The sequence below is a fragment of the Delphinus delphis genome, chromosome 2 (genome assembly GCF_949987515.2).
Source record: "Delphinus delphis chromosome 2, mDelDel1.2, whole genome shotgun sequence".
Lineage (NCBI taxonomy): Eukaryota > Metazoa > Chordata > Mammalia > Artiodactyla > Delphinidae > Delphinus > Delphinus delphis.
The window spans coordinates 10511947-10534592 of NC_082684.1; the positions used below are offsets into that span (position 1 = coordinate 10511947).

General features: G+C 51.6%; 1 pseudogene; it reads left to right on the forward strand.

Annotated features, from left to right (window-relative positions):
- The first annotated feature begins 1233 nt into the window (after window positions 1-1233).
- Window positions 1234-22646, forward strand: part of LOC132419429 (serpin A3-8-like) — a 118068-nt pseudogene continuing 96655 nt past the window's right edge.

The following is a 22646-nucleotide window of genomic DNA, read 5'->3' on the forward strand; positions in this document are numbered from 1 at the left end:
GGGTTTTTACATGGTCCTCAATGAGTAAATCACAGAAAGGGGGAAAAACTAAGAAGAGTTGATGTTTTTTCTAAAAAAGAATAATAGTCATGAGGATTTTTCAAAGTCCCTTTTTCCATATTCTGAGCTTTCACACATTCCTCAATGAGTTTTATTAAACAGGAGAAAACACTCTCAAGGGAAATTTTTTTTGTTTATTTTTAGTTTAGGTTTTTTTTTTTTTTTTTTAAGGGACCAAAAGCAGTTTCTGTAACTAGGTTGTTCAAATAGATCTAATAAATCTTGTTATCAGAAATGATCATCTGCCCATTTCCAGTCTGAGGACAGAACACTGTGTTGTCCCCGCAGACATTGCACAAGCAGGGGAGGAGATCTTTGCGGGATAAATAGACAGCAGCACCCATGAGAATCCAGCATCCCGGGCAGGTGGCGGCTCTGGATCCACTCCCCACATCCCGCTCTCCCAGGCAGTTAATCCGTGATGCTCCCACATTTGGAGAAACCTTTCTTAGGGTGGTTCTAGTACTCTGCATGGGACCTGTGGAACGTGAGGCAGGAGGGAGGCGGGAGGACCTGTGTCACGATGCTGGGAGGGCTCTGCGCCCTCTGAAGACCAGTCTTCTCTCTGGGTCTCAGTTTTGATTCTGCAAAGGGAGGGACATGCCACCAGGGCTTCTGGGGTCATTTCTGCCTTTGACTCTGGGGGATTCTTTTCTTTTCTTTAATATTTATTTATTTATTTGGCTGCACTTGGTCTTAGTTGGGGCACTCGGGATCTTCGTGGCGGCTTGCAGAATCTTTAGTTGCAGCATGAGGGCTCTTAGTTGCAGCATGAGGGATCTTTAGTTGCAGCATGAGGGCTCTTAGTTGCAGCATGAGGGCTCTTAGTTGCAGCATGCAGGATCTAGTTTTCTGAACAGGGATCGAACCCCAGCCCCCTGCATTGGGAGCACAGAGTCTTAAACACTGGAGCACCAGGCAAGTCGCTCTGTGGGATTCTGATTCGAGCCAGCTGTGCACCCCATATAGCTGTGCATCACCGCCAGGGTCAGAACTCCCACCAGGGCCATGAGGCGCGTCTCCTTGTCCGGCACAGGGTGCTGCTCTCAACAGGGCCGGGCGGACAGAATTAGTGCCCTGGGTCCCTCTGGGCAGAGGCTACAAGGTCTCCAGGTGGGTTTCCTGGGCTACACTGTCCCTGAAGGGCCCACAGCCAAGCAGACAGGAGGTGAGTCTGTCCAGCACTGGAAAGACAGATTGCTCAGAAACAGAGCCCTCCAACCAGGCCAAATACACAGGTACTATTTCTCCAGAAATAATTTTGGGGATAATGTGTGACTCTTTTTTGAAAGAAACGGTTGCATCAGCACTGAGGAAACTGACATTTGGGACAATTGATCACCTCTGTCCCCCGGCTTGTCCGGAGGCCTCTCCACCGGCCTCTGGATGAGACTCAGCTCAGCTCCCGCCCCTCCACCCCTCCCACCTCTCTTTTCCCTCCTCTGCCCCTTTTCTCTCTCTCTTCCCTTCTCCTCCCCTCCCCCACACCACCCCAGAAGCCCTTTCTCCTCTGAACTCTGAGATGACGGGGCAGAGGCTGGAGGTAAACAGTCCTGTTTGCTGAGGTCACCAGCTTAGACCTCAGTCTCTCCTGGAGGCTTCCAGGCAGTAGCTCTGTCTCCTGTCCCCACGGATCACAGCTCTGGCTTGTAGGGTCCTAGAGAGGGTGGCATGTGGAGGTGACACCGTTGGAACTCTTCTTATGAGCCCAGCACCTTCATACTTCATGTCACCTGAGCCATTCAACATGGACAGAGATGGGAACTGAGGCCCAGTCACTTGTTTGTCACACACAGCACTCACAAATGGCCAAAATGAAATCCTTGCCCAGGACTCGGAGACTCTGAGCCCACCCGGCGTTCTCCCCACTAGGAGGCTTTTCCAAGCTTACGGTGGAATCAACCACCATGTGTCCACCTGCCAGGGGCTGAAGAGAACACTCTACCCTCCTTGTTCTTTACAGCAACACTGATCAGGGCCATCTAGGCTCCAGCGCTGGCCCCGCTGCGTGTGGGGGCCTCTCTCACTGAACCCTCACTGCGACCCGGCACCACGATGTGAGTGCCTCCCTAAGGCTACACGCTTGTCATCAAGAGGCCGGGAGAGGTGCTGTGTCCTCTAAGTCCAGGGCTCCGTCCTGGGGGGCAGACAGGGGACATAGTGGAAACGGAGGCCCTGCTGCCTAGTCCCCTCTGACGGTGGCTGCTCTCCCAGCAGGAGGGGGATGGGTTCTCACTGGACAGCACCTCACACCCATCACCAGCTCCCCCCTGGAGCCAGGCAACCCAGGCTTCTCGCCCTTGCTCCTCTACTTCCTTGCTGGGTGACCTTGGAAAAGCCCCTTTCCCTCTCTGTGCCCAGATTCTCCATTGGAGAAATTGGAAACAATTACAAGACTTGCTTCAAAGGGTGAGAGGGAGCACAAAGCCTCCTCGTGTATGTTGGGAGCCCAGGAGGGTGCCTAGAACTGGGAGGCCACAAAGCAGCAGAGGCAGAGAGAACAGAGACCACGTGGGGACACTGGGTGGCGGTTGGGACATCATCTGACACACCGAGACTTAAAGGAGCTTTGCTTTTCAGAGATGAGGGCAGAGGGAATGTCCCCCCTCCTGGCTCTGGGGCTCCTGGTGGCTGGGCTCTGCTCCAGTGTCCACTGCCTCCCAGGGGGCGGGCTTGACCCGGAGGATGTGACCCCAGAGGACCAACACAAAGGGGCGCCTGTGGACGACCACACTTTCGTCTCCAGCAACAGCGACTTCGCCTTCAGCCTCTACAAGCAGTTGGCTTTGAAGACCTCCAATGAGAATGTCATCTTCTCCCCCCTGAGCGTCTCCATGACCTTGGCCTTCCTGTCCCTGGGGGCCTGCGGACCCACCCTGACGGAGACCCTGGAAGGCCTCAAGTTCAACCTCACAGAGCCCTGAGACAGAAATCCACCAGGGCTTCCAGCACCTCCTGCAGACGCTCGGCCGACCCAGCGACCAGTTGCAGCTGAGTGTGGGCAACGCCATGTTCGTCCAGGAGCAGCTGAAGCTTCTGGACAAGTTCAGGGAAGATGCCCGGGCGCTGTGTGCCTCCGAGGCCTTCTCCACCGACTCCGGGATTCCGACACTGCCAAGAAGCTCATCAATGGCTATGTGAGGAATAAAACGCAGGGGAAGATTGTGGAGTTGTTCAAGGACCCTGACAAGCTCACAGAGATGATGCTGGTGAATTACATCTTCTCTAAAGGTGAGTGGCCAGATTGGGGTTTGGGAAGATAAACGAAATTAGTTCTGAGGCTCCAGGACTACTTCTCTTCTGGCTCAGCCACCTGTGTTGTTAGCAAACCATTACAGAAGGGGCTCCCCGTGGCTTAAGCGAGCCTAGGCACCAAGGCCCCGCCCCCACCATAGGCTTCGTCTACTTTAGCTTTATCCAAATTATACTTCACTTTACAGGACATAGTGCAGAGGAGCCACTACTTTGTGTGAGGCAGAGAGAGATTTTTTTCTGACTTCAACTTGCCTGGCTGCCAAAAGAAGAAGCTGTTCTTTCAGCTCTCTCCAGGGTGGCCGGGAACTCCAGGTTCCTGCCTCTTGAGATGCTTTCGGACACGCTCAGGAAGGCCTCTGCTGTGCGCACTGTGGGCTGTGTCTGACCTGAGCTCCCTCTAAGGGTCTTGGTCTCCGGGGCTTAAGGTGGGGCTGGCAGCCATCTTCACGGTGTGACAGCCTCTGAGCAGCCTGGACATCCCAAGGCTCTTCAATTGTGTGCTTCTATCATCTTGAGGGTGGGAATGGAAAGGCCACCATCTGGGGAAAGTCGCGGGAAGACAATATCCAGGGCAGTGTATTTTCCCACATTCTAGTTGGACCGGTGCCCAGTCCCATTGATAGAAACTCGATATTGCAAACCTCAGCCTGGAAATTCATAAGGGTCAGAGTGAAGGCAGATAGATTTCATATATGGAGCCAGTAGTGCAATAGAGACCCAGAATAGATAAGGACAGGAAAAACTATCATCGAATCTGGGCGTGGTCAGGTGCCTAAGAGACACTAGCTGTGGGGAAACAAGTTAGCCCTGTACTGGGGCCTCCTGGCAGAGCCCAGGGCTACCCTTCCTGGGTCTGTGTTTTCGTCTATAAATGAAGGCACAGAATTGCATTTCTTTGGAAAAGGAATCCAGGCCTGTCCCGCTATGTTTATTCTTCCAGTCTCCTGTGCTTTCCTCTCCTACAACCCTGCCCTGGTCTAGGACTTTCTCCTCCCAGATCTCCCCACCAGGGGCACCCCAGCCAGCCCTGCATTCCCTCTGCTCCTGACTCTAACTCTGGGGACACAGGCAGGGCTGGAAACAAAGCAGGAAGCGGCGGTGGATACACACTCCATGCAGCCCCAGGGCCCTGATCTCCCCAAGAAGCCCCCATCACTGAATGCTCCACCCTCCTGCGGGGAGACCCCAGCCCTCTCCTCTGCTGACCCCGCCCTGCCCTCCTGGTACCCATGTGGCTCCGGCTTCAGCCTGGCTCACAAGGCTGCGGGGACATGTGTCCTCCCTGCAAAGCCAGTGACTAGCCACTGGTCGCTAACACTGTTCCCTTTAAGGACCAGGAGCTCCCATTTCTCCGCAGTCCCAGCCTCACCCCATCTCTCCCTTGCCCTGTCCGGTTCCTGTTGGTTTCTCACGTAGCACAATTAACCAGGTTTGTTTCATGTCCCCCTTCCCAATCCAGACCTGTGGGCTCACCCCCGTCCCCAAGGGCCTACCCACCTGCCCAGGTATATGTGCAAACCTAGCAGGGCCATCCCTAGAGGCACGTGGGGGGCTGCTGGTGCGGGGAGGGTCTGCCCCGCTCAGGAACCAGGGCAGAGGAGTGAGACACCTGCAGCCCTTGCACCACAGACCCCTCACCTGTCCCTCCACCTCTAGCCCAGTGGAAGAAGCCCTTTGATCCCAGCCATACTTATAAGTCAGAGTTCCACGTGAACAAGAACAGGACAGTGGAGGTGCCCATGATGACCACTGGGGGCCTGGAAACGCCTTACTTCCGGGACGAGGAGCTGCCTGCACCGCGCTGGAGCTCAGGTACACCAGCGACGACAGCGCGGCCTTCATCCTCCCTGACGAGGGCAAAATGCACGACCTGGAGGCCAAGCTGCTCCCAGAGACGCTGAGGAGGTGGAGAGACTCCCTGCAGCCCAGGTGACTGTCCCCAGCACCCGGAGCTGTGGGCCTACCTGCCTTCTCGGCCCTTCCCCCTCTTCCAGGACTCTGGGCCCGCAGCCCCCGGGCCTCAGTAATGTCCAGGGGCGGGGGCAGAGGTGGGAGGGCCCGTCCAGGGCTGACCTTGCCCTTGGCTGCCTGCGTGGCTCTGGGCCTGAGCTGTTCCTTCTCTAAGATGATGACATCAGAGGGGGCGGGGCTGAGGGTTCCTCTGACACTGACATGCGCTGAGTCCTGAGGATCCTCACACAACCCCCGACACTCATGCTGTTCTCTCCGTGGCTCCACCTCTTGCAGGTGGAGGGGGGCGGATGGGACTGGGATCAGTGGGGGCTCAGGTGAGACAGACGTGAGCATCAGCTTTGCACGGACTAAACATTAATTCACTCATTTATTCATTCAACCATTCAGCGCTGATTGTATGAATGAATGAAGATCAAGCTACGTCTGAGGGACTAATTTAGACTCTGAGGGTAGGTCAGCGAATAAAGCAGTAAGTTCCCTGCCCTACGGGCACTTACTTTGCAGTTGGAGGAGACAGACAGGAAATAAATGTAGTAAATTATTTGCTACTTTGAGAGGGGAGAAAGGGGGAGGTGGGGATAGTAAAGCACAGTAAAATCATGAAAAAATGGGACCCGCAAGTAGCTTGTGATTATAAGCAGGGTGGCCCTTAGGTGATGCTTGAGGTGAGGGATTGAGCCATGTGCATATGGTGGGGAAAAGCATTCCTGGCTGAGGGAACAGCCAGTGCAAAACCTGTAAGACAGGAGGGAGCCTGGTGCGGTTGAGGGTTAGTGAGGCCAGAGCAGCAGAGCAGAGGGAGTGAGAGGGAAAGTTGGGAGAAGTCAGGACCCCAGGGGGGATTCAGGTCACTTGGAGCCTTGCAGACCCCTCGACGCGCCCCCCTCTAAGGGAAATAGAGACTCATCACAAGGTTTTGGGCCAAAGAGTGAACGATCTGAGTCATGTTTTAAATGGATCACCCAGGTCGTCCAGTGGAGAACAGACAGCCGAGGACCAGCATGGAGGCAGGGAGGCCAGCCAGGTGCTCAGTGCACTCACCCAGGGGAGCCGCTGGGGATACACCAGGAGGAACCGGGAAGGGCGGAAGGGGTCGGGCTCTGGATAAACTGAGTGCAGACACAGGAGACCAATAACAAGGGGGACAGCAGAGGGAGAGGCACTTCTGGGCGCAGTGTCTGCTGCAGCGGAGATAGGGAAGGTTGTGGGCAGCTATGCAGATCCTAGGGGTCACGGGTGTGGAAAGTACGTTATAAACCACAAAGAATGAGAGACCTGCCTAGACGTGACATTGAGGCTACAGTCCCTTCCCCAACCCCTGTCCAGGGGACTACACGCCTTGGGGCTACCTGACTCTCAGCCCCTCCTCACTGCAGATCCCAGGAGACTCCAGGACACGGGACCCACCCTCCCCCTGCACCTACTCCAGGACACAGGACCCACCCTCCCCCTGCGCCTACTCCCTTCCCTACTCTTTCCTTCCTCCAGTACCAAGAGCTACCACAGGGCGGGGGCTCAGTGAATAGTTGTAAGTGGATAGAATATTCATCAGACATCTTTGATTTACAAGCACTGGGGGAACCAGCATCTACACATTCCTGGCCCATGGAGGGCGCTCACTAAGAATCTGTTGAATGAATGGATAAAGGGCAGGGGGAGGGAGGGAGGGAGGGAGGGAGGAAAGATGGCCTATGAGGAGGAATAGGTACCCCCCTGCTCCCAAGGGGCTCAACGTTTAATGGGAGCCACAGCCTCCTCGTATTTGGCATCTGTAAGAGCTGACACTGTGACAAGAGTCTTAAGGGAAATAGAGACAAAGAGAGAGGAGGTCTAGGGGTGGGAGACAACATCTGTTGCTCCAAGAACCTACTGCCACCTCTGCTCAGAAGCAGATGCATCCCTGCCCTCAAGGAGCTCACTGGGAAGACAAGATAGAGATGTTGGATTGGTTGATTCAGGTCCCCAAGGCCCTTGAATGCAGCCCCCAGCCCTCCACGTCCCACCCAGGCCCCTTCCCGGCCCCTCCCTTTCCCACTGCCCGCACTCAGGCTGCCTCTGTGCTGTGGGGCAGCCCTTCTTTCTCCCCTCTTTCCTGCAAGTGCATCCTCCTGCCTCCTGGACTCCTCTTCACCCAGTCAGCTCCGTTCACTCCTCCGGGACTCAGAGTCCATGCCACCTCCTGCAGGAAGCCTTCCTGGTGCCCATGGAGCAGCCGCCCCAGCACAGTCTTGCAGCTGCTGGAGTTAGGGTGTTTCCTGCACCCTACAGGCTTGCAGGGGCGAAGCAGGGCCAGGTGTGGTGCTGGTGCACTGCCTGGCATTTTAGACTCCCGCCAATGGGAATGCATAATTCACAGTTTAAGGAGAGTAAGCAGGAGGGGTAAAGAAAATGTGGAAAAGAACCTGTATTTCCAGCAAGAAGTGGGTGGTTGGAGAGGAAACCAAGGAAGACCACGCCGAGACATGGGAGAAAGGCAGGCTTTCAGTCCAGCAGACGTTCAGGTTTATTTTTCTCATTTCCTAGAAGAAGAGTTCACCCCCTCCTTCCAAAGTTTTCCATCTCCAGCGATTATGATCTGCAAGACATCCTTCCCCAGATGGGCATGGGGAAAGTCTTCCCCCCGGCAGCTGGCCAGTCAGACATTAAAGATGCAGAGGCGCTGGTGGTTTCCCAGGTGGGTGTTTAAACTTTGGACAATTCATCTCCACATGGGAGCTTGAATGGTGAAGGCCAGCCAGAGTTTTGGGTAAACTTGAATGAGTAAAATAACTGTATTTCTCTTTACTCAGTCACCTTCCCTGCACTCCTCAGAAGGGCTTGGTTACAACCATCCTGGGGGTGGTCCCACCTTCCCTGCAACATATTGTGACATGGAAGCCCATCTAGCGGGAGGGCCTGGGGTGGAATCAGCTGTGAACCCCCGTCTCATGCTCCAACTTTTACTGCCTATGCGATAAATAATTCAAGTCCTGTACCCCTCACTTTCTTCATCTTTAAAAGGAGCGTTATAGCCCTTGGCTCATGCGCTACGTCTAGCAGAGCAGGTAAGAGGTAATAGGTACTAACAACAGCTACAGGGCCATTGTGATGGAAATATACGAAGAGCACAGGACAAGAACACCAGGGCCCCTGGTACTGTGATCCTAGAAGCAGAGAAGTCAGAGTGAATGGGGGAGGCTGGGCAGCCCTGCAGCCTCCCCTGCACCCCACCTGCCAAAGGACCTGGTAAAGGAGGCATATGTGCCAAGGGGCCTGCGGGGTCCAGGGATGGGAAGCCATTTCCTACTCAAAGTAACTGAGCGCTAGGGCAGGAGAGGAGCAGAAAGCAGTGTCCGCTCATCTGCTACTTCGACGTGGAGGGACTGTGGACAGTTGCCTGTGTCTGTGACAGTTGCCCCCTCCCCTAACATGGGGGGTGTTTTGGACTCAGACAGAGAGGGGTCCAGACCAGGGAACCCCTGCTCTTTTCCTCTCTGACCCTGGGCCCAGCACTCACAGCCTTTGACTGCACTTTGCACATCTGTGCATCACGACTATGCAAACCAGCTGACAGGTTTGTTGGGAGAGACAAACAAGTTGAACAGGTTGACAGCACAGTGATGGCCAGCGGCAGAAGGCGGATGAATGTCCGTCCCCTTAGAGGCACTCAGGCAGCTGCTCACCTCCCTCCCACCTCGTCTCTGGTGGGTAATGCTCTGGGGTCCCCCCGGTGGTCTGCAGTGCTGTGCTTGACGTGGGCAAGGAGGGCATGGAAGGAGCTGCTGCCATGGGAAGCAACTTGATCTACAAGACTAGAGAAGTGATCACTATGCATTTCAACAGACCCTTTGTGTTTCCCATACTCAGTAAAGACACCCAGAGCATCATCCTTTTGGGCAAAGTCACCAACCCCAGTCAAGCCTAGAGCTCTCCCCTGAGTGGCGGGTCCCCTCGCTAGGGAGCTGGGTGCCCGGCTCCCTGGGGGCAGCCTGGTCCCTGTGCCCCGAGGAGCCCCCTGCCTGGTCCCACCTGCTCACCCTGGTGAAGGTGACAGTGACTCTGCTGGGGGTTTCACATGCCCAGGGAGTCTGTGTCCTGGTTAGAAGGAGGCTCTGAGCCCTACAACAGCAATAACCAGCTTCCTTGGACTGGACTCTTTCCTGTGTGTCTCCACGCTGATCTGCCTGACTCCATGCTCCCGCCACTGCCTGGGCCCCGAGGCCAAGTCCCCCAATCTCCCACACACGCTCAGTCTTCCCCAGACTCTGGGCACCTCTGTCTCAGCCTCACCAGCCAGCCCAGGAGCAGGCTTTGTCCCTGTGACCAAGCCCACTGGACCTCAGGCCCAGGGCTGGGAGGGGCCCCTGCTGCTCGATGCCCACTTCCAGGGGCTCTGGTCCCAGGTCCAGGTTCACTCTTCCATCCCCCGGGGCCCAGGATGTGCCCTCGTGCTGACATTGCAGGGGCTCCGACCCTCACCTCTTCTGGCACAGCCCCTGGACCCCTCACTCCTGCAGCTGAGCTGGGCCTCCCCCCAGGATCTCCCCTGCTGCCCCCCAGCACCTCAACCTGGGAGACCAACTACTTCCAGGTTCCCAGATGAGCTACTCCACCACCTGACGAGTTCCACATACTCGCCTGACAGAGGATTCCCCCTCAGCAGCCAGAACGGGGGTATGGGAGCAAAAGGTCAATAAACACACACCTGCAATAAAAGGAACCCACTTGGTTCTTCATGTCCCTGATGTGATCAGGGGCTGTGTCATCTCCAGGAAGGTCAGCTCCCGGCATAGATGATGACGTCACCCACAACTGAACGGTTGAGATCTCTCTGCCAGGCAGCCTGCTCAGACCTTTGCCTGGAATAACCCGTTTAGCCCTTGAAATGATCACATGAGATACTGGCTGTTACTCGTCCCATTTTACCGCTGAGGAAACTGAGGAACAGAGAGGCTCAGTCATTTCCCCCAAGGCCACACAGCTACTAATTATTGCCGGCAGGATGTTATCCCAACCTCCCGGATCAGAGAAACACTCTAAACCACAGAATGAATCTGCCCTCAACGATTTTCACAGCAGTGACCCTCGTGGGACTTAGGAACTGATGCGAAACACGGATGATGAAACAAGGCTCTGGAGGCTGACAGAAGAGGGTCAAACTCAGCCTGGGAAGTCGGCGAGCCATTCCTGGAGGAGGTGCTTTTTGTGCTGCCATCAGAGGAAGAATAAAATGAGGTAGGTAAACAGAGAGGAGAATGTCCTTGGCAGGAGAAAGACATTTTCAAGAACCCGAAGGAAGCTGGGCAGACCTGGAGCAGGAAGCGGAGGGCCTGCAGAGGTGATGGGGCCATGATGGAGCCGCTGGACCACTGGGGGCCTGGCAGCCCAGTAAGGATGCTGGAAAGGTTCCATAGACCCCTGGGCAGCTTTAAAGGAATTTGAACAGAGGGTCTCTCCGAGCAGATTGGCATAGTAGAAAAATGAGTCCAGCTGCTGTGTAGACAAGCAATTCAGGGCTAGGACAGGGATGCAGGCTGGACATTAAAGGGGATGCTGCAGGAAATGGGGCCAAAGCCCAGGATGGAGAGGGAGAGCAGGGATGAGTGGAAGGCTGGGAGGAGAACCCATGTTTCTGTGAGTGGATGTGGGGAAGAAGCTCCTGGATGATGACAAAGCATCCCCTGAGGAAGGACCCCCAGCGTGTTGGGAGGAGGGCAGGGGACACCCTCACATTCAGATCCCAGATGTGTGGTTCCCTGGAGACAGCCAAGGGATCTGCTCAGGGGAGTTCAGGAGAGAATCAGGGCTGGAGGGAAGCATGAAGATTCGTCCCCCAGGATGGGCAGGTGTGCGCTGAGGGGAGGAGGTCCCCTAAGCTGAGTGCCATGGGGTGAGAAGGGGAGGGCACCCGAAAGGGTGGGGCACCGAGGAGAAGGAACAGAGTGGGGAGGAGGGAGGGGCATGGGAGGAAAGCTGTCACTCCAGGACCACAGGAGAGATACCCAGGGGACAGAGGAGGGGACTTAGGGGTAAGGGAAGGATCAATGGTCCATGGGATGCAGTGATCTAAAGCCACAGGGGACGGGGCAAGGGCAGGGTGAACAGAGTGAGGGGAGGCCTGCCCTGGGGTGGAGGGGGAGGGAGGGAGAGCGAGAGGGTGTGCAGACGGCCTTTCTGGAGTTTAGCCTTCAGGGTGGTGAGATCTGGGCTGGAGTTGGCTTGTGTGCTTTAAAGACCCTGTAACCTTGGGCCCGTTTGTGTGACCTTAGGAAAGATTCAGGAGGTGAGACGACAGGCACCAGGGCTGCAGCATGGCCTAACTCCTAAGGGACAGCTAATAGAGGTGACTTGACCCCATCCCTAACCTGGGGCTGCACACCCAGCAGGGATGCTGCATGTGATTATCTAGTTTCCCAAATCCATTTTTTGAAGAGAATATCTTTTCCCCATTGATTGGTTTTTTGATCCCTAGTCAAATATTAATTGACTGTATGTGCATGAGTCGACTTCTGGGCTCTTTATTCTGTTCCTTTCATCTATGTAAATATTTATGCCAGTACCGTACTGTTTGATTACTATAGCTTTGTCATACAGTTTGAAATCAGGAAATGGGATGCCTCCAGCTTTGTTAATTTTTCAGAGGTTTGCTTTGGAAAATTGCAGATATGTGGGGATTGAACACACCCCGAGGTGAAGACAAATGTCAATGTCACCTTTGGAGAGAATTGAGAACAGGCAGGGGGTCACCCTTTTGGCAGCCCATGGGAATGTGGGAGTCTACACTCTGCACATCAAGCTTGGCTCCATAACCTACTCCTGATGTCCTTTATTACCTGTGTGACCCTGGGGGGGCTGAGCCCCTGACCACCCTGAGCTTCTCTCTCCTTGTTTGTAAAATGGGGATGAATATTTTACAATAGTGTAATAGTATTACGATATGTAAATACTACTGCTCTCCGTGGGCTCCTCAGCCTCTCTGGAAGGTGGTTAATTTTAGAGGAAAATATGTGTCACTGTGGTACAAGCTGCTCTGAAGGTAGGTGTGGATCTGAAGGTGAGGCTCTGCCAGGCTTTCAGATCTGGGGCAAGTTACCTAATCTTTGTGCCTCGGTTTTCTTATCTCTTAATGGACACAACAGTCTACCTTGTTGGGATGTGAAGATAATTCAATAAAAATTAATAATGTCCCATGCCTGGCATGATACTAAAGCCTTCACACTTAGATTGCGTGTGCATGTGCACGTATAAACACTTACATATAACACACGACAAGCGTTCATAGATGTGTATATGAGTAATGCCTTACAGGCTCAGGAAATAACTTTTCTTCTTTAAGAAATAATCTGTCGGGCTTCCCTGGTGGCGCAGTGGTTGAGAGTCCGCCTGCCGATGCAGGGGACACGGGTTCGTGTCCCGGTCCGAGAAGATCCCACATGCCGCGGAGCGGCTGGGCCCGTGAGCCATGGCCGCTGAGCCTGCACGTCTAGAGCCTGTGCTCCGCCACAGCAATGAGAGGCCCGTGTACCGCAAAAAAAAAAAAAAAAAAAAAAAGAACTAATCTGTCTGTTCATCTGTATAATAGGACCATTAATTTTAGCCTTATCAGCTTCAAACGGATGAGAAGGTCAAAAGAGACTGTGGCTGTCAAAACCACTTGAGACCCACAGAGCACTGTACACATGTGAGGAGAAGGAATTCAATGCTGAATTAAGAGCATGATTAAGGAGGGAAGCATACAATCCTCTTGGCTCTTTTGGAGGAAATAAAAGACCTCGAGGCTTTGGGATTCTTCCTGTTCTAACCCGTGCCTCCTGGGACCTGCCAGAGGAAGGGGACTCATGCCCCTTAATTTAGTGCTTGCTTCCAGGGTTACTTCAAGTGGCGATCACAGCCCTCCTGCAGAAGAATCACCAGCGAGGGGAAGGAAAGAGAGCTTAAATGCAGCGTCCCTGACTTCCCCCTGCCCTAAATCAGTCTCCTGGGGTAAGTGCAGGATTTTAAACAATCTCCCCAGGCAGTTGTCATGCACACTGAAGGTGCAAAATATTTCTTTGAAAGAAACTCAACAAGTAGCAATAAAATGGGACAGATGATGAGCTCCCCATCACTGGAGGTGTACAAGCAGATACGTCAAGGATTCAGTGGGCAGAAAATTCTTGATTGCCTCCTATGTCTAAGTCAGCAAGGGAGGCTTCTCAGATGCTGTGGAGAGGAGGGTTGTGATGTATTGCAGCCCTGACTCCGAGAAGGAGATTCCACATTGGATATATGTTCTCTCACCTCTGAGGAGCACGTGATTCTCCAGGACTGCTGTAGTGTCATCCCGAGCTCTTCCACGCAGGCCTCGAACTTCTCCAGGATCTGCCTCTGCACGCTTGTGGATGCTTTTCTGGGCCTCCACCTGTTACTGCGTGGCCTCCAGGGGCCCAGGCCGTTAAATGTGCATCGGCCCACGGTCAGGGTATCTGAGCAGCAGATCCTGGAAGCCCTCCTGGATCTGGGCCTCGGACCCCACGTTGAGGTTGAACCAGGCCCTCCAAGAGGTGGGTCCTGCTGGGTGTTGGGGCCCCGAGGAAGAACACATCCAAGCCCAAAGAGATGGTTACTGGGGAGAAGGGAGTGTTCTGTCCAGAGCACCCAAAGCCAAACATCTGTAGAGGCTGAAAGCAAAGCCTACGTTGCTCTGGGAGAATTGGGGGCAGCCCAAGGCTGTCCTGGGGGCTGGGGTTGGTGAGATCAGAATCTTCTTGGTTAACCAGGGCCAGACAGTGAGCCACAGCCATGAACACGGTGATCAGCAGCTACCACCGACGGATCTCCGTCCTCGGGGCTCCTTGGTCTGGAAACAGGGGCAGGAAAGGACAACAACAATGACAAAAGTAATAGTAATGAGTGATATTACTGATTCTCGGAGTGTCTGCTCTGTGCCAGGCACTGTGCAAATGCTTCAGGGTCATGACCTCTTTTTTAAAATTAATTAACTAATTAAACTTTTTATTTTATATTGGAGTACAATTGATTAACAATGTTTTAGTTTCAGGTGTACAATGAAGTGATTCAGTTATACATATACATGTATCTATTCTTTTTCAAATTCTTCTCCTGATCTACAGAATATTTTTTTCATCCTCACCACAGCCCAGTGAGGAAGGAAGGCGCTGTTTTCACATCTGCATTTGACAGAGAAGAAACAGAGGCTTGGGAAGGTGAGGGAGCTGCCCAAGGTCAAGCAGCTGGTAGGTGGTGGAGTCAGGACTGAACCCAGAGCCTGGTGGGAGGCGGATTCATGACCAGATGAGCGGATCATCTAGCAGACAGCCTGTCTGAACAGAAGCGCCGGTACCTTGTGCACCTGCTGCGAGCGCCTGACACAAGCCAAGGACTGCTGGCAGCCAGCAGTATCTGTAAGAGGAGCAGAGTGGAATCCGCCTCTCACCATTGTGGCCTCTCCTGTTGCGGAGCACAGGCTCCGGACGCGCAGGCTCAGCGGCCATGGCTCACGGGCCCAGCTGCTCTGCGGCATGTGGGATCTTCCCGGACCGGGGCACGAACCCGTGTCCCCTGCATCGGCAGGCGGACTCTCAACCACTGCGCCACCAGGGAAGCCCCGCACTAGATTTTTTTAGGTAGAATTGTGAAGGACAAGTGGTCTCTCTCCCTACACTGGTTGTGTTGAGCCTCTAGGAGGTTCCTGGGACAGACCTTAGTTCTCTGGTTTTCCTGCTCTAGCTCAGCCCCGGGAACAGACAGACTCAGCTTGGCTAGTCAGAGAGTCTAAGTCAGCCCTCCCTCCAGGGGCCCCTGTGGACCAAGATCTTCCCAGGATCCTCTACGTCCCAGCATCTCCCAGGACCCTTGGACTCTGGTCTCCAGGTGCTTGTCCACCCATGAGACAGGAAACCTCCCACTGGTTGTGCCTGCAGGTCCCCTGCAGCTCAAGCCCCATCAATGTGCGATACAACTTGGTTCCTAGCTATTGATTGATATCTTCCTTCCATGACTTGTCAACCATTTCTTTTCTCTAGGCTTCTTATCAGGAGCATTTAAACCTGCTCACTTTTCACTCAACTTTCAGTTTTCAAAAATATATGTCTTCCTCTCTTTTCCCCTCCAGCTCCCCTTTGTTTCTCTTTGTCTTTGATGACAAATTGCTAGAAAGAAATACCTCCCCTTGCTGTACCCCTGTGCACCACTGATTCTCTTCGAAACTCTACAATCTGCTTCTGCCCCCCATGTCTCAACTGCCATTGCTCCTGCGAGCCGCCAAAGACCCCACTTGGTAGGTCCAGCCTATCCTGTGGACACTGTCCTTTCCTCTCTCCCCACGTGTCCCCTCTTCCTAGTCCTTCTCTGTCTCTTTGGGTGCCCTCTCTTCCTTTTCCTTGTCCCTTAAGTGTGGTCATTCCTGATGACGGGGTCCCAGGCTCCCCTCTCTACACGCTCTCACCAGGAGGGAGTCCTCACCAGGAAGTCTCATCTCTCCTCTGCATTAGCAGATTTCCAGGCCCTGCTCAGATTTCCTTGCTGAATGCCAGATCTGTAGAAGCAAATGCTCACTGTTCTTTTCATCGTGGATGCCGGCCAGGCATCTCAGGTCCATATGGGAGCTCAGCCTCTTGCTCACAAATCATCGTCCTCTCCCTACGTTACCCATCTCTCCAAATGGCTCCCTCCAGTTTCTTTAGCTCCCAAGCTGGCAACCTGAATGTCACCTTTACTACAGACTGTCCTTATTTCTTCATGAATAATTGATTACCCAGTCCAATCCATGGTACCTCCTAACCGTGTCTCAAAATGTCCCTTTTTCTCTACCTTCACATCTATATCCCCTGTCGGTCTACTACCCTCTTCTCCTTAATTCCTACGATTGTCTCCTGACTATGTTCCATTCCATTTAGGCAGAGCCGTGTTGAATCGTGCAAAGAAATCACTGGGTCCAAGGAAGTGGGTGGATTGCAGCCAAGAGGATCCAACGTTAACCACTTTACTGGCTGCCATGATTTACAGAGCTTCACACGCAGATGACGGAGGTTCAGGGAGCGCAAAGCAGCTCCCAGGATCACTTAGCATTCCAGACTCAGCTGGGCTTAGAGCCCTGATGTCCTGACTCTCCTGTTCTCTGCACCTGAGCTGGGCAACTCCCTCCCCTGCAGGGAATTCTAGACTTTCTTAATGTTGCAGTACCTCACGTGGACCACCAAGGCACCCCATGGATCACACAGATCTGGGCTTAATTAAACTTGCTGAGTGGTAGGGACGATCACTTTGACAGCATCTCAGTAATGTTTCAAACGGGGAAGTTAGGAGAAATAAAAGGTTTCATTGGCTGGACTCAGTTCACAGTGGCTTTAGGGTGATAGTTAGAAAGTGTGGTCAGATTTTATAAACTAGATGAGAAGCCAAGGCTCTTATCTTTATAGCCCGTGAGTCTGTGCAGCGTCACTCTTAAAACAGCTTGCTGTGGGCTTATCTTGGGACATATGGGTCTGAACAAGCGGCTGTTAATAAATTCTGGACTTAGAGAGTACCTGTTGGGTATGGCATATCTGTTTTGCGAGTCCTGGTACAGTTTTCTTTGCAAATTGTGATTTCACTTTCATTGCTTATTAGGATTGACAACTCTGCCCAGAAAGAGGATGCTCTGGGCGTCTGGGCAATGAATGGGGCTGTTGAAATGCACAATGGTCGATTAAGTCCTCCTTGCAGAGGAGTGAATCTTGATACCCATGGTGGCAACTGCTTCCGTGTGCTTCCTCAGCCGTCTCAACCCCAGCCCTCGTGCAGCACCATGGGGCCAGTAGAAGTTCACACACTTAGATATCAGAGCAGGTGTCTGGTGTGGCCCGGAGGGTGGGCAGTGCGGTGGGGCTGTGGAACCCAGCCTTTGACATATGGTAATAGTGGTATTATAGTAGTTGTAACTAATGGTCTTTTAGAGAAGATGCTCTCTGGTCGTTTAAGTGCTGAGGTAGTTAACAATGTCAGATAATTTTTTTTTTTTCTTTTGCGGTACACAGGCCTCTCACTGTTGTGGCCTCTCCCGCTGCGGAGCACAGGCTCCAGATGCGCAGGCTCAGCGGCCGTGGCTCATGGGCCCAGCCGCTCCGCGGCATGTGGGATCTTCCCGGACTGGGGCACGAACCCGCATCCCCTGCATCGGCAGGCGGACTCTCAACCACTGCGCCACCAGGGAAGCCCCAATGTCAGGTAATTTGGCCAAAGCTGTGTTACCATTAAGTGTCAAGCCAAGCCTGCTGAAGCCTGCTGACTCCAAAGTCACCATGGATAACTGCATGGCAGGAGGAAATACAGCAATATACGAATCACCCTGTGTGCTCAAACTCAAGGTACGCTAGCCTATTCAAACTCGAGGTACCATCTTGTTTCCAGATACCTCTATCTTTCCCCATCAGCCTCTCCTGTCATCACTCCTGATTTCCTCAGCCTGAAACATAAAAATCCCATCATTTGAACGACTCCCGGGTCATTATTTTCAATAGAATCGTTTTTCCTTTCTGCTGGCCACGCATGTTTCCTCCATCCCTGTACCTGGGGGGGATCTTTGACTACCATATCATCCAGCAGTCTGCCCTCTTTTTGTCTATGTCTGGACTGTGGAGATACCTGGAAACCACACCCCTACACAGGTCAGTGACCTGTTCTCCAGTCCCCTAGGGACCCCACTCATGCCTGCTAGAACTTTGAGGTTTCCCAATGTCTTCTTGTCTCCCCTCTCCTAGACTTCCGATCCTTTTGCTTCCCCAAGATGGATTCAGTAGATAACATCTCTCTGCAGCACAGGGAAAATAGGAGTCATTTGAGACAAGCTCCCTCACCTTTTGACCACATGCTTAGAGCCACGCTCTCATCCTCTTGTCCTCTCTCTAGGGTGGAATATGTGCCACGCTTCTGGTCAAAGGGCTCCCCCTCTCGTGCTCAGCATCCCTTCCATCCCCATCTCACCATCTCTGATTAATTTCTTCTATCTGTTATCTTCAACTTCTTTTTCTTTGTGACTTTTATTATTTGAACATGCTCAAGTCTCTCATTTTTTAAAAACTGGAATGAAAATCCTCACTTTGTCCTAATTGATTCTCAAGGTCTCCTTTCTCCAGTTTCCTGCCTCTGATGTCAAATTGCTATGGAGCAAGGCTGACATGGTGGACTCCCCTAACTGACCCTTCATCTGCCCACCCCACCACCAGTTCCTGCTTTCACCAAGGACCCCAGGACAAGGACACCAATGGATCACTGGTGGACCATCCCCAAGGGCCACGCTTCATCCTTCTCCTTGCCTGCCTAGCCTTGTCCCATGCTGTGACCACATCTTCCTTTGGCCGTCAAAAGACCACACCTTTCCTCTTCCTGCTGCTTTGCTGTCTCTTCAGAGGGCTTCTTGTGGTCCTCGAATTCCCTCACATGTTGGATTTTGGCTAAGTTTGGCTCCAGGCTCTGAGCACCATCCGTGATGTCTAAGATACCTGTCTCACCTCATGGTCTCACTCAACCACCGATGCACAATGAAATCCACCTCTCCAGCTCAAATTTTCCTACTGAGCGGGGGACCTTCAAGATGGCAGAGGAGTAAGACGTGGAGATCACCTTCCTCTCCACAAATACATCAAAAATACATCCACATGTGGAACAACTGCTACAGAACACCTACTGAACGCTGGCAGAAGACCTCAGACTTCCCAAAAGGCAAGAAACTCCCCATGTACCTGGGTAGGACAAAAGAAAAAACAGAGACAAAAGAATAGGGATGGGACCTGCACCTCTGGGAGGGAGCTGTGAAGGAGGAAAGGTTTCCACACACTAGAAGCCCCTTCACTGGCAGAGACGAGGAGTGGCAGGGAGGAAGCTTCGGAGCTGCGGAGGAGAGCGCAGCAACAGGGGTGCGGAGGGCAAAGTGGAGAGATTCCTGCACATGGCATCGGTGCTGACCGGCACTCACCAGCCCGAGAGGCTTGTCTGCTCACCCGCCGGGGCGGGCGGGGCTGGGAGCTGAGGCTCGGGCTTCGGGCTTCGGTAGGATCCCAGGGAGAGGACTGGGGTTGGCGGCGTGAACACAGCCTGCAGGGGGTTAGTGCACCACAGCTAGCCGGGAGGGAGTCCGGGAAAACGTCTGTACCTGCCAAAGAGACAGGAGACCATTGCTTCCGGGTGCATGAGGAGAGGGGATTCAGAGCACCGTCTAAACGAACTCCAGAGATGGGCGCGAGCCACAGCTATCAGCGCGGACCCCAGAGACGGGTATGGGACGCTAAGGCTGCTGCTGCCGCCACCAAGAAACCTGTGTGCGAGCACAGGTCACTATCCACACCTCCCCTCCTGGAGCCTGTGCAGCCCACCACTGCCAGGGTCCCTGGATCCAGGGACAACTTCCCCGGGAGAACGCACAGTGCACCTCAGGCTGGCAACGTCATGTCGGCCTCTGCCGCCGCAGGCCCGCCCCGCACTCCGTGACCCTCCCTTCCCCCGGCCTGAGTGATCCAGAGCCTCCGAATCAGCGGCTCCTTTAACCCCGTCCTGTCTGAGCAAAGAACAGACGCCCTCCGGCGACCTACACGCACAGGCGGGGCCAAATCCAAAGCTGAACCCCAGGAGCTGTGCGAACAAAGAAGAGAAAAGGAAATTTCTCCCAGCGACCTCAGGAGCAGTGGATCAACTCTCCACAATCAACTTGATGTACCTGCATCTGTGGAATGGCTGAACAGACAACGAATCATCCCAAGTTGAGGTGGTGGACATTGGGAGCAGCTGTAGACTTGGGGTTTGCTTTCTGCATCTAATCTGTTTCTGGGTTTACGTTTATCTTAGTTTAGTATTTAGAGCTTATTATCATTGATAGATTTGTTTATTGATTTGGTTGCTCTCTTCCTTTTTTTTCAATGTATATATATTTTTATCCTTTTTCTCTTTTTGTGAGTGTGTATGTATATCCTTCTTTGTGTGATTCTGTCTGTATAGCTTTGCTTTCACCATTTGTCCTAGGGTTCTTTCTGTCCTTATTTATTTATTTATTTTTGTATAGTTTTTAGCACTTGTTATCATTGGTGGATTTGTTTTTTGGTTTGGTTGTTCTCTCCTTTCTTTCTATTTTTAAATTTTTTATTATATTTTTTTAATTTATAATAATAATTTTTTATTTTAATAACTTTATTTTATTTTATTTATTTATTTATTTTCTCTCACTTTTCTTCTGAGCCATGTGGCTGATGGGGTCTTGGTGCTCCAGCTGGGTGTCAGGCCTGAGCCTCTGAGGTGGGAGACCCGAGTTCAGGATATTGGTCCACCAGAGACCTCCCTGCCCCATGAAATACCAAAACGCGAAAGCTCTCCCAGAGATCTCCATCTCAGTGCTAAGATCCAGCTCTACTCAATGACCAGCAAGCTACAGTGCTGGACACCCTACGCCAAACAACTAGCAAGACAGGAACACAACCCCATCCATTAGCAGAGATGCTGCCTAAATTAATAATAAGGTCACAGATGCTTCAAAACACACCACCGGATGAAGTCCAGCCCACCAGAAAAGCAAGATCCAGCCTCATCCACCAGCACACAGGCACCAGTCCCCTCCACCAGGAAGCCTACACAACCCACTGAACCGCCACTGGGGGGCAGACATCAAAAACAACGGGAACTACGAACCTGCAGCCTGCTAAAAAGAGACTCCAAACACAGTAAGATATGCAAAATGAGAAGACAGAGAAATACACAACAGTTGAAGGAGCAAGGTAAAAACCCACCAGAACAAACAAATGAAGAGGAAGTAGGCAGTCTACCTGAAAGAGAATTAAGAGTAATGGTAGTAAAGATGATCCAAACTCTTGGAAAGAGAATGGAGAAAATACAAGAAAGGTTTAACAAGGACCCAGAAGAACAAAACAGCAAACAAACAATGATGACAACACAATAAATGAAATTAAAAATTCATTAGGAGGAGACAAAAGCAGAATAACTGAGGCAGAAGAACGGATAAGTGACCAGGAAGATAAAATAGTGAAAATAACTACCACAGGGCATAATAAAGAAAAAAGAATGAAAAGAATTGAGGACAGTCTCAGAGACCTCTAGGACAACATTAAACAGACCAACATTTGAATTATAGGAGTCCCAGAAGAAGAAGAGAGAGAAAAAAATAAAGGGACTGAGAAAATATTTGAAGTGATTATAGTTGAAAACTTCCCTAATATGGGAAAGGAAATAGTCAATCAAGTCCAGGAAGCACAGAGAGTCCCATACAGGATAAATCCAAGGGGAAACATGCCAAGACACATATTAATCAAGCTATCAAAAATTAAATTCAAAGAAAAAATATTAAAAGCAGCAAAGGAAAAACAAAAAATAACATACAAGGGAACTCCCATAAGGTTAGCAGTTGATCGTTCAGCAGAAACTCTGCAAGCCAGAAGGGAATGACAGGAAATATTTAAAGTGATGGAAGGGAAAAACCTACAACCAAGATTTGTCTGCCCAGCAAGGATCTCATTCAGATTTGACAGAGAAGTTAAAACCTTTACAGACAAGCAAAAGTTAAGAGAATTCAACACCACCAAACCATCTTTACAACAAATGCTAAAGGAACTTCTCTAGGCAGGAAACACAAGAGAAGGAAAAGACCTACAATAACAAACCCAAAACAATTAAGAAAATGGTAATAGGAACATACATATCGATAATTACCTTAAATGTAAATGGATTAAATGCTCCAACCAAAAGACATAGACTGGTCGAATGGATACAAAAACAAGAGCCATATATATGCTGCCTACAAGACACCCACTTCAGACCTAGGGCACATACAGATGGAAAATGAGGGGATGGTAAAAGATATTCCATGCAAATGGAAATCAAAAGAAAGCTGGAGTAGCAATTCTCATATCAGACAAAATAGACTTTAAAATAAAGAATATTACAAGAGGCAAAGACAGACACTACATAATGATCAAGGGATCAATCCAAGAAGAAAATATAACAATTGTAAATATTTATGAACCCAACACAGGAACACCTCAACACATAAAGCAACTGCTAACAGCCATAAAAGGGAAATCAACAGTAACACAAACGTAATACGGGACTTTAACATCCCACTTTCACCAATGGACAGATCATCAAAAATGAAAATAAATAAGGAAATACAGCTTTAAATGATACATGAAGCAAGATGGACTTGGTTGCTATTTTTAGGTCATTACATCCAAAAACGAAAGAATACACTTTCTTCTCAAGTGCTTATGGAATATTCTCCAGGATAGATGATATCTTGGGTCATAAATCAAGCCTTGGTAAATTTAAGAAAATTGAAATCATATCAAGTAACATTTGCAACCACAATGCTATGAGACTAGATATCAATTACAGGGAAAAAT